Source organism: Ranitomeya variabilis, chromosome 2 (genome assembly GCF_051348905.1).
Source record: "Ranitomeya variabilis isolate aRanVar5 chromosome 2, aRanVar5.hap1, whole genome shotgun sequence".
In the NCBI taxonomy this organism is placed as follows: domain Eukaryota; kingdom Metazoa; phylum Chordata; class Amphibia; order Anura; family Dendrobatidae; genus Ranitomeya; species Ranitomeya variabilis.
Window position 1 is genome coordinate 281,337,524 of NC_135233.1, and position 14,851 is coordinate 281,352,374.

Here is a 14,851-nt window from a genome sequence, read left to right on the forward strand (position 1 = left end):
TTCCCGTTCTCTAGAAATAGCGGGTTAATAAAGGCTCTAGCAGAGCCCTGTAGACGGGGGTAGCAGTGTCCCCAGCACTCGGGAGTCGTTTATATTCGATGTGCTCCTCAGATAGACAGAGAATGACCTTAATCATCTTAAGTCCCGTAACATATACGTCAGTGGACTTATAATGTGATCTCCATCTAAACCCCGGCCCGGAATCTTTATTTCCCCGTTGATCTGCTGACATCGCTCCTGTCTTCATTCATTCTTCATTTTGTTGATTTGCTGCTCTCCTAACACACAGACCCTGTACCTCCCCATGCTTGCCTGCCATGCATTGCAAATCGCCCCCGGAAGGGACAGATGAGACCGCTCTGTGTGACATGCTGCCGCCTCTTACCTCGGACTACTATCAGATGTCCTTTTTTATTATTTTGGGGTTTGCATTATGTAGAAATAACGATGCAGAGGTTTCAGTGCATTTGTAGCATATTGGTGTGCTGTCTGCACCGCCAAGAAAATGTGGGCACCGGTGTAACTGGTAGAGTGGGAAACAACGCCCGCCGCACTGGGTTCCAATAATTAGGACGCCTGCCGCTCTGCTGGGGGGTCATTGCTGCCAGCGCGCGTCTGGGAGCCCATCTACTAGACATCATGACTAGTCAATGGGCTACAAGATGGTAACACTGGGCGGACCCGGTCTCTCGCCCACATTTTGCCTTCTCCTTATGCCTAACAGTTGCTGTGCACACACTAGAGCAGCTCCCATACTGCACCCCAGAAGTAGATGGAGGCTTGTCAGGCTCTCTTACATGACTGACTTCACAGCAAGTTTATCCAGAACTCTGTGCATCCAGTTACAACTTACAAAAGACTTTATGTATTTGGATTAAAACTTGAGGAGTCATTCTGCCCTCTAGACCAATAAACCATATGCCAACCAATCCAAGCAAATGGCATCATTACATAGACGATGTGATATATTGTCTATTCATTCATCACTGACATGTATGCCGTAAAGTGATCCTTACTTGTTTGCTGTGATTGGTTGATATGTACTTTTAGTGGTTTAGAGGTGTAAATAGGAATCTGTCACCAGGTCTTTGCTACCTCACCTGAGAGCATGTTGTCGGGGCTGAGACCCTTATTCCTGCAATGTGTCACTGACTCTGATGCTTGCTGTAGTTCTGATAAAATCCCGGTTTTCTCTGCTGCAGATCTATCAGTTCTCTGAATGCTGAACCCTGTATAACCCCGCCCACACCATTGATTGGCTGCTAAAAGCCAATGCACAATGTACACAGAAAGCTGCCAATGAGTGGCGGGGTTATACAGAGCATATACCTATATAGCACGACATGGCAGCAGGTTTACTAGTGCTCGAGTGATAATCTCCTGCTAAGTTATTTTTTTATCAAAACTACAGCAAGTAGCCCAGTAAGTGACATCTCTATCGGGGTCTCTGTCTCTACTCTATGCTGCTCTTAGGTTAGGTGGCAAAAGCCCAGTGACAGATTCCCTTTAATGCTTTGATATACACTATATATGTCCCCTGACAGCATACATTGGGGAAGAGAAGGATTGGGCAGCTGAAATGTTAATACCCAATCCTTATTGTTTTCATAGGAGGATGCGGTCAGAGGTGGCGAGCAGAAGCCATGTCATGTGCTAGTGTGTGGATCGGGGAGTCTAGAGAGATGGCTTTCTGCAGACCAAACATCATGAAAGTCATGGGCATAGCCAACTTAAAGGGGTTGTCCACTACTAGGACATCTCCTTCTTAAACTAAATGTTCGGCCCCAATAAAATAATAAAGCCTATACTCACCTCCTTTTTTTAGATGGAAATTGTCATTATGTTATAATACGGGCAAAGTGGAAAGGAATTGACCATGTCAACAAGCTATGTAAAAAATCTGTGGATATTACACTGGTCAACAGCATTTTTGGTGCCAAAGATATTTCATCGAATTTAGGGTATTTTTGGGGTGCTGATTCTGAATATGCTATCAGTTTTGCCAGATTGGCTCAAGTTTTTGAGATTTTTGGTATCTTATTTATAGCACTTGTTGGTAAATGCGACGCATCATCTCATTAATTTCTTTGGATTAGTACTTGAACTGAGCAGTTCTCAATATAGTTTTGTGTTAATTAGTGTTCTAAAAGTTTGTTCATAGCTTGATTTTTGCACTAACTTTATGTTGTTGTCTGTTTTCCAGTGAAAAGCATGAACTCATCAAGAAGAAGTTGTCTTAACGATCCAGACTCATTCTGTTACATTTGTGGTGAATACACACTGCCAAAACATAGAAGAAACATAACAGACTTCGTAAAAAAAGTGTATTTTGCCTATTTTGGGGTTATGCTTGGGGACCAAGACAAGTTTTGGGCACCACACATAGTGTGCAAAGCATGTATCGAATTATTACGAAAATGGAGCAAAGGACAAAGAAAAAGCTTCAAATTTGGTGTTCCAATGGTGTGGAGAGAGCCAAAAAATCATCATGATGACTGTTATTTATGGTAACCACAGGTACAGGCACATCTTCACAATGAGGGACAGGCCTTCTTGCAGATTCCATGTTACTCCCATTTTCGTTTCTTATGCTTATTGAATCCTCGCACTTGTACTGCACAGAAATAACAGTCATCATGATGATTTTTTGGCTCTCTCCACACCATTGGAACACCAAATTTGAAGCTTTTTCTTTGTCCTTTGCTCCATTTTCGTAATAATTCGATACATGCTTTGCACACTATGTGTGGTGCCCAAAACTTGTCTTGGTCCCCAAGCATAACCCCAAAATAGGCAAAATACACTTTTTTTACGAAGTCTGTTATGTTTCTTCTATGTTTTGGCAGTGTGTATTCACCACAAATGTAACAGAATGAGTCTGGATCGTTAAGACAACTTCTTCTTGATGAGTTCATGCTTTTCACTGGAAAACAGACAACAACATAAAGTTAGTGCAAAAATCAAGCTATGAACAAACTTTTAGAACACTAATTAACACAAAACTATATTGAGAACTGCTCCGTTCAAGTACTAATCCAAAGAAATTAATGAGATGATGCGTCGCATTTACCAACAAGTGCTATAAATAAGATACCAAAAATGTCAAAAACTTGAGCCAATCTGGCAAAACTGATAGCATATTCAGAATCAGCACCCCAAAAATACCCCAAATTCATTAAAATATTTTGGACACCAGAAAAAAAATTTTTTTTTGTTGACCTGTGTTATCGGTGCCGATTTCAAATAAGTTGCATGTTCATTTATGCTTTGGTGTTTCATAGTGGATTTCACCCAATGCATGCAGGCAAAATCCACAGCAGATATTTTCCATCCTGTGAGGACGTACCCCTCCACTCTAAGCAACAGTCAGGGCCTGGAACCAGTCACCAGTGTAACGTCTCCCCAACTTATCATAGGGATACATAAAGTCTTATGGATTGTAGAATTCGGCACTGGATGTTTCATACTTCACCCGTTCTGCAATCTGTGACCCCTCATAAGAAATGCGGAGCCGCCGCTGTTCATGTGATGTCTGCTAAAGCGGAGCCCTGGACTGATCTTTGCTTTCTAGCTTTGCTTTAGTGCAGATTTCCAATAGATCTGAAAGGATCTCTGATGTATCGAGGGCTGGAACACTCTGCTTATATACTGGACTCTTGGATTTTAGAGGTGTTTTTAAACGTTTTCAGTGCCAACGTTACTAAAATCTGCCTTTTCGCAACTATATTGGTATAGAGCAAAAAATAAATCCGTTCCACCCCACAAGTTCTTCTATGAAGAGTTCTAGTCTGGGATTACTTTTTAAGAATAGCCAGAGATACATAATGACAATCCCTTGTGACATAATGTGGACTTATTCTATCAGCTATTTATATATTAATCCGTGCAGGGAAACAAAATCATGTTTTCTCCAGAAACAGCGCCTCTCTTGTGCATAGGATGCACTTGGTATTGCACCTTCATTTAAAAGCCGGGCAGAACCTATTGACAAGTTGCGCAGTTTCCAGCAAAATCTAGATCCTTTTTTTCCTAATACACGAGGACCCTTGGAATTTTTTAATCCCCATTAAAACATATGTGGCTCTTTTTGACAGACACCATTAGTCACAGGTGACCACCTTGTCTCCTTGAGCTGCTATCACCATGATTACATATGTTCTCTTCTGCACAGTCCTCGTCTTTCCGATACCATTGACTATATAATGTCAGAGTGCGGAATATCTAACATTTAAGTACAATGTGATTTATCCAAGATAAAGCCAATTACTAAATAACCATGAACAGCAGTCCTAGATTAGGGACCATTGACCTCTGTCATAAGACAGTATTAACCATCGTGGCCTGAAGGTACTACTGCCAGGAGACCAGAGCATGTCCAATGCTAAAATGGGAGAAATCCGGTGGTATTCTTCTTCTAGAACATAGAGGAACCTCACCGGCTTGTTCGCAGAGGCTCCCGCACATCACTCTGCACAGATCTAGGACATTTGTGAATTGGACTCTTGATGTTCTCAGTGTATGAACCACCTTTAGATGGAAGATTAAGAACTTTTAAGGACTTACAGAAACTAATAGCGAGCGAGTGGTGAATGCAAGAAAGGAACCTTTATCGGGCTGTGATGGTCCTTGCTCCCGGGATCATTTGGGAACCTCAATTCTTGTATCTTCCTCATCTTCCTCTATTATGAGGTTTCTTTTTGTTGTAATTTATTTGCAATCAACGCTTTATGTATGTAATTGAATATAAGGTGTACAGACACATGGTGGCAGTTCATTGGCGGCTGCTGGTTTAGATACAATTGAAGGCTTTTTTTTAAACTAAACATGTATGTATGTATTAACATATTGTACATATTCTTCTGGAATAAATGCCTTTAATTATTATTTGACTTTCGCAATTTATTGTTCCATATAATTCTGTTACAAGCCATGAAGATCGAGTACGTGGATGTGCGCTCCATGGCATGACTACCGTATTTTTCGGACTATAAGACGCACCGGACCATAAGGCGCACCCCAAATTTGGTGTGAAAATTGCAGAAAAAAATATTTTTTTTATAAGATGGGGTCCGTTTTATCGTCCGAATTTACAGTATCTTACCTGAGGGCTGGCAGTGGCAGAGCAGGGTCACAGGAGGCATGGTGTCGGCAGAGGTGGGGTGATGCGGTACGGTGTGCACCTGAGCAGGGTCCCTTCCTGCTTAGGTGGGCGACGCCATGGCCTGGTGTCCATTGGGGGGTTGCAGCAGTCGTGTGGCGACGGCAGAGGTGCTGGGATAATGAGCGGTATGGTGTGCGCAGGGTCCCTTCCACAGGTGAGGTCGTCCACAGGTGATGTCGTCCACAGCGGCCCGAAATGCAATGTGACCAGCAGAGCCGGGTTAATCACCGGTTTATCGGTGGTGGCGGCCATCTTCTCGAGGCCGCGCGTGCGTAGATGGAGTGCTCTGCTTCCCGGGGCTTCTGGAAAATGGCCACGGGATGCCGCGCGTGCGCAGATGGAGATCGCGGCAGCCATTTTCCTGAAGCCGAGATCTAAATCTGCGAACTCGGCTTCGGGAAAATGGCCGCCGCGATCTCCATCTGCGCACGCGCAGCATCCCGCGGCCATTTTCCTGAAGCCCCGGGAAGCAGAGCACTCCCATCTGCGTACGCGCGGCCTCGGGAAGATGGCCGCCTTCACCGATAAACCGGTGACCAACCCGGCTCTGCCGTTCACATTGCATTCCGGGCCGCTGCGGACGACCTCACCTGTGGAAGGGACCCTGCACACGCCATACCGCACCTCTGCCACCGCCACCACACCGGGTAAGCCTGCATTACGACTATAAGACGCACCCCCTATTTTCCCCCCTTTTTGTCTTGTAGTCCGAAAAATACGGTATATATTTAACCATTGAAAGTGCAGCTGGTACCAGGCAGGTATGTATGGATCTATTTCTGTCCCTCACGAACTTCCATCTATGCTCATCCTAATAGAAGCCACGCTTTCTCTAGCTGAATATTACTCATTACAAGAGTCTGGAATAAGAGAATATGGGAGGTAAGACGATATCATTATTTTCCATGAAAAAGAAGTCTGTGCTGGCTTGTGAAATATTCCAGTATATTATTCTCATAGGGACTGTGCCATCAGAAAATAACTTGCTGCTTTAATTAAATTTTATTGTAAATGTAATTTTAAGCTGTTTTTTTTTTTATTTAAATGTATTTTTTTTTTTTTTAGCAATTTTCCCACTGGCCACTAAGCCTTATTCTAGACTCGGACATACCTGTTCCTTATAGGAAACTGCAGCAGTTTCATTATCATCACAGACAGAATTACAATAATAGTTAAACCTGTAGATAACGCAAGAGTCACCACTAACAAAAGGTGATGTTACAGCTCCCCTCCTCCCCCTCCCTTCACTATAACATTTCCCTAGATTATAGCAAACCTAGAGAATAGAATAGCGTACGAGTCAGTCTATATCTACGTGCCTGCCGAAAGGAACATTAAGTATACGTCTAATATTAGGCCTAGTGGCGAGTGTGAAAATGGCAAGATTTCAGATTTTTTTTTTTTTTTTTTTTTCATAAAGAAAATTATATTTTCAACAAAATGTAAATACATTTAGCATAAAATCCTAATGTAAACAATAGGTCATTTTCTGGTGACACATTCTCTTTAAGGGATACATTTATGCTGTATTTGTCTTGGGGGCTTTTATGATAAGATACATGAAATCATTGCTTTGAGGAAAGCATATATACGAGTATAAATGTACTTCTTTTCTGACAGTACAGGTGTTTCTCCCTTCTCCAACATACATTTGTTTGACTCAGCCAATCAAGTGTCTGGAATGGGGTTGAGCGTATCTGTTGCAGAAACCATGATCGGCATGTTGAGGTCATGCCTTTTGGGGTGGAGAAAGTTGCTCTATTCCAAACAATATTTTTTTTTATTTATTTATTTTTTTAAAAAGGACAGTCATTGCCAATAATAACAAAGTTCTATAGTTTAATTACATGAGGGGATTTACCATATAAAGTCAAGGCTCTGATTGTTTGCTGTAGGCCTTTTCGCAATGTAAGGTTTATTATGATACAGATATATCAATATGCACTTAAAATGTCATAATTTTTTCCTACAATCGCAAATTTATACTTAATGTACAAAGCCCAACATTAATTTTTTTCCTATACTTGTGCATTTTTCCATCTGTCTGCCCCTTTGTGTATCACAGCTAGATAGGTGGTCCTAGTTCTACACTACTAAAACTACATTTCCAAGCAGCACCTTGCTCCTCCTCAATGCTGCAGGCCCCTCCTCACTCTCTTGTGTGCTTCTGATTAGCCCCACCACTCTGAGTCATCATCAAGGTAATCTAAGTGTACAATTCACTTTATTCTCCTGTACACTGTCTGTTTCTGCACAGTCCCCTGTCTGACATCTTCATCAAGTATAGCAGCCTGTGTCTTTTTATATTATTGTTAGCTGGTTTCTAGCAGAGCTCAACTCTCCTGCACTCCTCCACAATGGAGCTTGTAATAACTAGATACAACAGAGCTGAGCTGTGTTTGTTCCCTTCTGACAAATCAGTCATGTGACACTGTAAATGCTGCTTTGTTGATGCATATGGCAGAAGATTATCTTCTTTCCTTATTTTTTCTACATGGTTGGGATTTTAATTCCATACCAAAACAAGCAGTAAAACGACAAGTATTTTTTCCCTTTTATAATTACTTTAACAAGTATAAACCTCTCATTCAAATGTGTATAGCGATCCTACATACGTGTACTTTGCCTGAAATACATGGGGGAGAATTCTTCTACCAAGTTTTATCAAAAATCTCCTGGCATAAGATGAACCAAAATCGTCAAGAGGCATAAATTCTGGTGAATCTGTCGTGCTTGGGTAGTCCATGCCCCTCCTCTGAGCTCCACCCTTTTAAGAAGAGCGCTGGAACAGTCCTAAAAACTCCTAAAGGGTAAACGTTTTGCACAACTACGTGTTGCATAAGAATTTCCAACTTTTATAGAGCAAACAAATATCCCAGCATTGTCCAATTGACTTCACTAGGACAATAGTGCCCGACAGTGCAGAGCTGCTGCTGGTGGCGTAGTGTGAAGCTCATAGGCCCAAATACAAAATCTCTACCATGGTCCCCAGCTATCTTCACGGATGGGCCAAAGGGACTAATTGGGCCCCCATTATGCTCCTGGGCCAGGCTGCGACAGCAAACCATGCTTTGTTTTCCAGTTTTTGATTGCTCATCGATATTTTCACTGATGCAGAAGTCACTGGGAGCACTGGATGTTCCTAAGTTGTATTGATTGTTTTTCTTCTTTGTTTTTTTGTTTGTTAGTTTTTTTTTAGTTCTCATTCTTTTAGGAAATAATCCTCTTTGTGGGATAGAGGGTGTGTTTTTCTTAATATGAACCTTTAATTTTCTTAACCGTCTGACTTCCCTCCATGTTATTCTATGCCCTCTTTGCCCACCACCACCACACATTTTCAGATGAACCATCCTAACACATCCCTGAATAATCTCCGGGTATCTTGCTGCTCTACATACCAGGACTGATTTTAGCCCCTCTACTGCCTGAGGCAAAAAATTAAAATTACTTCTCCCTTGGAAGAGCAATGACAGATACATTACAATTGATTTTAGGTGCCAGCCTCACTGTTGGACCTATAAAAAGTTTTGTTTTCCTCCCACAACAAAGAATATTTTCTTACAATTCTGGCACGACTATCTTATCTGCTTATTGTTGCCCCCTACACCATCCAGCACCCGGAGTAAATGCTGTGCACGCTCCCCTTCATGTGCAGTCCTAACCTAATATTGAAGTTATGCCCTTGGCGGCTATGAAGAAGACATGGATACCTGTTCAAGCTGCTGTTTTTACTGCCAGCATGTAGCTTCCTGTAGCTTGTCCGCTATTGTACAGTACTAGTGCTGTGTAAGGGTAAATTCACTCCCTGACAAAGCCTTTGGCGAAACGTATTGAGCGTTTTTGTTAGTTGAACACATACCTGATTTGATACATTTACGGTATATGTTCTCTCTTGCTTTCAAAATTGTATTTTTTTTTTTCCATCTAAAGGACTTCATGTTTCTTTCTTTTTCCAACAAGTCTCGTCTTTCTTTTGTGCATTTGCCCCTTATATATGATGCCACTGTTGGTCTTTATTTCTGTGTATGCTTGGTATATGATTTGATCATAGAAATTTGCATTTGATTGTATCATATTTAACTTGGCATATGTATCCTCCGTTATTAATAGTTGTCCTATACTGCTCACCCATTTTATTGAAGCCTTTTGATTTTTTTTAAATATCTAATTAATAAAAAAAATATTTATTTTTGATTTATATTAGGTGTAATTATTATGCAAAGTGAATTGGGCCATTACGTTTGGCCAATTACTTCTCTAATAGAAGGTTTGTTAATTGCAGATTTACAGCAATGTGCAGTGCGACACATGAGTATAGGATTTATGAAACCTCTACAAAACTTATAGGGGAGATGAAAGAAGTCACCCTCATATTAGACTTGTGGGGAGGATACAAAAAAAGTACTTAAGTATTAAGTTGGAAAATGTACTGTACATCTAAGACAAAAATATTGAAATTGTATAACTGGAGAAAATGTCAAAACTGCATTTGAAGAGTGGTGGGTATTGTTTGTATTGGACCTGGGGGAGTAAAGCAACATTTCTCAATGGTATAAGTAACAGAGTGCCAGATCAATTACATGTTAGGGGCCAACAGGCCTTATTATCTGGTGTCCGTGATTGTAGCGAAAGAAAATTACTTCTAAAATGCTGATCATAGTCAGGCTGAGAATTACTAAACTCAAAATAAGTAAGACCCCTTGTTCCCGTGATCATTGGCAATAGAACCCCCTAAAATGTTACGTATTTGCTACAAATGTGATGCGATGTTGCACTTTATTGCCAGTATTGATTCCCGTTCACACTGTGTCCATTTCACAAACAAAACCCAAGGGGGAAAAAAAAAAAACCTGTTCTGCCCTATCTATATTGAAGTCGTCTGACACAAGGCGATCTTTTAATACTAGAGATAGGACCATCGTGATTGGGTCACCTTGACGCGGTGGGAGAGCTTTACACCTTTTTTTATTTAAAAAAAAAAAAAAAAAAATGTACAGTAATGGCATGTTGCGATTAAGGAAGTCACTGTGGTCTGTCTTTTATTATTATTTTGTATGATTTTCTCCTACCGCTCCAGAGCTGCACTCCTTAAGGCTGCACACAACTCGGTGACTCCGTTTACTGCAGGTGTGGCTCGATAGTTTAAAAATCAATCAGTAATTTCTACAAAACGCGTTGGTATAGCCGTGGCCTATAGGGTAACTAATTAGTACAATGTTAGCGATATAAATGCTTCCTCCTGTTCTGCTTTTCCCTAAGTAATAAAGGGATTTCTTTCTTTTTTTTCACCCTCCTCTTTCTTCCTTTCCTTTTACTTTGCAAAATCTGTTTAGTAACAACTCCCCTGGTGTATGATATCCATAGAAACCGAGGAATATAGTGAATTTCTGATAAGTACATATGGCTGGTAAATAGCTGGAGGAATGCTCTCCCTAAAGACTCATTACTGTATCCAATGCTGGTGACCCTTTGACAGTTTTCTAACAGATCTCATTAAGGCTTTTCTGTATCCAAACGGTCTGGTTTATTTTTACCTTTCACATGTTCTGTACAAGTAAGACGCCGCGGTACACAGAAGTACCAGCACTCTGAAGTTCTCAGCCTGGTTGGCGGAGACAGGTGACTGATATCTACCGTCCACCATCTGCTACCAATAATCATCAGTCTGAAGCCCTGTTGGGCCGGAGCGCCCGGAGACGTAAGCCCTGGCCTGCGTGGGCAGCGCTATCTGACTACATTTTGACACTCTGCTGTTGCTCTGTCTACTACATAAATGTTAATTTTGTCACATCTCTGCTGTGAAATGCTTATGCCGTTACCGCTTAGACAAAAAAAAAATAATAATATCATACAGGCGCTGATAATGAAAGGACAAGAGAGATGTTCTGCCGCGATTCTGTCCTGCCATTTCGGCAAGACTTTAACCCCTTGTATGCTGCCAGGATGAGGTGCGCGTTTCTTACCCGGACTTAGAAGACCAATGTCGGCTGTGATAGGGTTACAGACAATCTAATTATTGAGACGTTCACAGGTCACATTATAATGTAGTTTGTGATTTGACACATAATGATGGTGAATAAATTAGTGCATCGGGAGGCGGCTACAAGCCCGAACTGCTCTCGGAGAAATGTCTTGCCGCGAATCCAGCAGCCTGCAGAAGATCAGTTCGTCTTCTTTATGGACCATTGAACCCGTATGAGTATTAAGTTTGAGGATGTCAATTACATGGTGTCGGTTTTATTGTGCAATTCACGTACGGAGAACTTCTAGTAGGTGCGCAGATTATTCTTCATTCGTAAAACTGGTGACATGAACAACATTGATGATCTTAGTTTTTTGTTTGTTTGTTTTTTTTAAAACTCCGGCCATTTGTGTGTATGATGTAGCTTTTTTTATTATTTTTTTTGGAGTGGCAGGTTTTAATGATATGGCTGATCAGTGTATAAACCAATACGTGTTCTACAGATCATAAGATAAAAACAAAATGAGCAAACACCCTGCAATAAGTAAATAAATAGTAATGTAAATAATATAGAGAACTTAGTTAACATTAGGGTTGAGCGAACTTTTACTTTTTTAGGATCGAGTCGGGTTTCGTGAAACCCGACTTTCTCAAAAGTCGGATCGTGTGAAATCGGCCGATTATTGTGAAAAGTCGGGGGGGCCGACTGAAACGTGAAACCCAATGCAAGTCAATGGGGAATTTATTTTTTTTTCTCTCTCTCTCTCGACAGTGTAAATTGCTATATTTCTCGGACTGTGTAAATCGCTACATCCAAAACGGTATGATGGCGTTTATACCCCCACCCCCTGTGATGCTGCAGAAAGCAAGACGAGACCTATGTCATCACGCTGCCCACACTCGTTCATTGGCTGAAAAAATGGCGGTTAAAGCGTCATACGAAACGCGACTTTGGCGCGAAGATTGCCGACCGCATGGCCGATCCCACACTGGGATCGGCTCGGGTTTCACGAAACCCGACTTTGCCGAAAGTCGGCGACTTATGAAATTGACCGATCCGTTTCGCTCAACCCTAGTTAAGGCCGGTTTCACACGTCAGTGGCTCCAGTACGTGAGGTGACAGTTTCCTCACGTACCGGAGCCACTGACACACGTAGACCCATAAAAATCAATGCATCTGTGCAGATGTCATTGATTTTTTGCGGACCGTGTCTCCGTGTGCCAAACACGGAGACATGTCAGTGTTCGTGGGAGCGCACGTATTACACGGACCCATTAAAGTCAATGGGTCCATGTAAAACACGGACCACACACGGACCTTCTCCGTGTGCAGTCCGTGTGGCGTGCAGGAGACGGCGCTACAGTAAGCGCTGTCCCCCCCACATGGTGCTGAAGCCGCGATTCATATCTTCTCTGCAGCAGCGTTTGCTGCTTAGAAGATATGAATAATAGTGTTTAAAAGAAAGATCTATCTGTCCGCCACCCTCCCACCCCCTGTGCGCCCCCCCGCTGTTCTGAAAATACTCACCTGCTTCCCTCGTTGGCTGTCGATGCTTCCTGGTCTGGCCGCCCCTTCTACTGTATGCGGTCACGTGGGGCCGCAGATTAGAGTCATGAATATGTGGCTCCACCTCCCTTAGGGGTGGAGCCGCCTATTCATGACTGTAAATGAGCGGCCCCACGTGACCGCATACAGGAGAAGATGGAGCCAGACCAGGAAGCAGCGACAGCCAACGAGGGAGCGGGTGAGTATTTTCAGAACAGCGGGGGGGCGCACAGGGGGTGGAAGGGCGGCGGACAGATAGATCTTTCTTTTAAACACTATTATTCATATCTTCTATGCAGCAAACGCTGCTGCACAGAAGATATGAATCGCGGCTTCAGCACGATGCAGTGTACCACACGCGTGGGTACCACACGCTCCGTGTGGTACCCACTCGGCACACGGGCGGCACACGTGTGCCGCACGTATGGCCTACGTGAGCTCACGGGCACGGATAACTCCGGTACCGATTTTTTCCGGTACCGGAATTATCTGGACGTGTGGGACAGTCCTAACATTGTTTTGATTAAAAAAAAATGCAAAAGCCATCCTGCCGCAAGGCAAGGGTGCACTCTCTTTTTTTCGTCCAAGGACCACATTGTCATACTGTTACATTGGTGGCATATCAATAGTATACGCCATAAATGTATGATGAGTACAATTTCTACTTACAGGATCCTTAGGCTAGGATATTCCAAAAAAAATCCATCTGATTATGCTTATCGCACTCTGATAACATTGTGATCTGATTTTCTCTGTCCGAGGGAATAAATCGGATATGTGCACAGCCCCATAGAATAACGTTGGCGTGAGCGTGATCCGGTATTTTGTCTAGTGTTGAGCGATACCGTCCGATACTTGAAAGTATCGGTATCGGAAAGTATCGGCCGATACCGGCAAAGTATCGGATCTAATCCGATACCAATACAAGTCAATGGGACTCAAGTATCGGACGGTATTCCTGATGGTTCCCAGGGTCTGAAGGAGAGGAAACTCTCCTTCAGGCCCTGGGATCCATATTAATGTGTAAAAGAAAGAATTAAAATAAAAAATATTGATATACTCACCTCTCCGACGCAGCCTGGACCTCACCGAGGGAACCAGCAGCGTTCTTTGCTTAAAATGCGCGCGTTTACTTCCTTCCGTGACGTCACGGCTTGTGATTGGTCGCGTGCCGCCCATGTGGCCGCGACGCGACCAATCACAGCAAGCCGTGACGTAATTTTCTGGTCCTGAATGCCTAATTCTAGGCATTCAGGATTTTAAAATTACGTTCCGGCTTGTGATTGGTCGCGTCGCGGTCACATGGGCGACGCGACCAATCACAAGCCGTGACGTCACGGGAGGCAGGAAACGCGCGCATTTTAAAATTACGTCACGGCTTGTGATTGGTTGCGTGCCGCCCATGTGACCGCGACGCGACCAATCACAAGCCGGAACGTAATTTTAAAATCCTGAATGCCTAGAATTAGGCATTCAGGACCTGAAAATTACGTCACGGCTTGCTGTGATTGGTCGCGTCGCGGCCACATGGGCGGCACGCGACCAATCACAAGCCGTGACGTCACGGAAGGAAGTAAACGCGCGCATTTTAAGCAAAGAACGCTGCTGGTTCCCTCGGTGAGGTCCAGGCTGCGTCGGAGAGGTGAGTATAGCAATATTTTTTATTTTAATTCTTTCTTTTACACATTAATGTTGTTTCGATACCGATACCCGATACCACAAAAGTATCGGATCTCGGTATCGGAATTCCGATACCCGCAAGTATCGGCCGATACTTGCAGTATCGGAATGCTCAACACTAATTTTGTCGCAACACACTCAGACCGAAAATACAGTCATTGGCACAAGTCCTCACCTCCACCAATCTGCGCTCAAATGATACGCTCACAGGTTTCTGATGAGGATTTAGAAATCATTTGTGCTCCTAAATCCACATATAAAATGCGCCAGATACTCTTTGAATACATTTTCGACTGATGGTAGTGGGAAAGCTCCTTTAGTGCACATTTTGGACACTTTTCAGTAAAACCAGCAAGAAGCTTGTTCAAAGAGTATTTGAAGCATTTTTATGTAGATTCGCAGTTAAATACATTTCTAAATCTTCATAAAAAAAACTGTGTGAACAGGTCCTAAAGAGGAAGAGGTCATACATGCACATGGCTCTACAATAGATCACAAGTTA